Raw genomic sequence first — 1,061 nt, forward strand, 5'->3', positions numbered from 1 at the left:
ATATCCAAGACTCTCCTAAAAATCAATAATGGTATCATGGTGGGAGGATAAGGACCTGCTTTTGGTCAGATAGTAAGACTTACTACAGCCCTAAAGTATTTGAAGTCCTGTGTTAGAAGGCACAGGAATGACTGAGGATTAGAAAGGACTGGTAATAAGATCTTCAGGTGCTGTTATCCCTAAAAAAATGCAAAATTTCCACCAACTACACAGAAAGCTTAGCATCATCTAATAAGTTAAACCTGTACCTATCCACACCCCAAAAAACAAAGGGACCTGTATGCGCACCTTGAAACTTTTGCGCAGAACGTCAGAGATGAGCACAAAAATGTCTAGAACGATAGTACTTATAGTTGAAAGAGCAGAGAAATCATAAATACCCACTTACCAACAATAAGTGGGAAAATAAAGTGTACATTACACAAACTGAGACAAATCTTGAAGTCACAATGTCAAGCAAAATACATAGATATCTAATTGTATGATTAGACTTCAGCTGATTTCCAATATGTGTGTGTATTCCTCCTGCACTGAGCTTTGCCTATGGAATGCTGGTGCTTACCAGCAGACTTTCATCCTCACTATTGAATTAAGTCTGGCTGAGCTATCACTTCTTTGGTGTGTGCTGGAATTACCTCTGGAGTGACTCAGGTCTCCATCTCCCTAGGGCAGTGATTGTGAATGTTTTAGAGATTACAATGCTAACATCCAGCTGCAGCATGCCTGTCACAAATTTGTCACTACTGCTGTAGGCTCCATGTGGGACCTTCTTTCTCATAAACCCCATCAACTTATGGCCATTTTAAGGAAACTGTCATTTCCAGAACTGGTAACAAGGATGTGTGCACCTCCCGTGTAAAGGTACCATGAACCAGGAGCAACTCCTGCAGCCAGTACTAATGCTGTCTGCAAACTCCTGTGGCCAGCAGGTGAAGTCCTGTCCACTGCATCTTCGAGGCCTAGGAAGCCCATGAACAGTTACTAAGATGAGCCATGAATGCAAGCAACCTCAAATCTGCTTCCAAGTACAGCTGTCTGACCTGTGGCCAGAGGAACACAGC

Source organism: Octodon degus, unplaced genomic scaffold (genome assembly GCF_000260255.1).
Source record: "Octodon degus isolate 3935 unplaced genomic scaffold, OctDeg1.0 scaffold00010, whole genome shotgun sequence".
NCBI lineage: Eukaryota > Metazoa > Chordata > Mammalia > Rodentia > Octodontidae > Octodon > Octodon degus.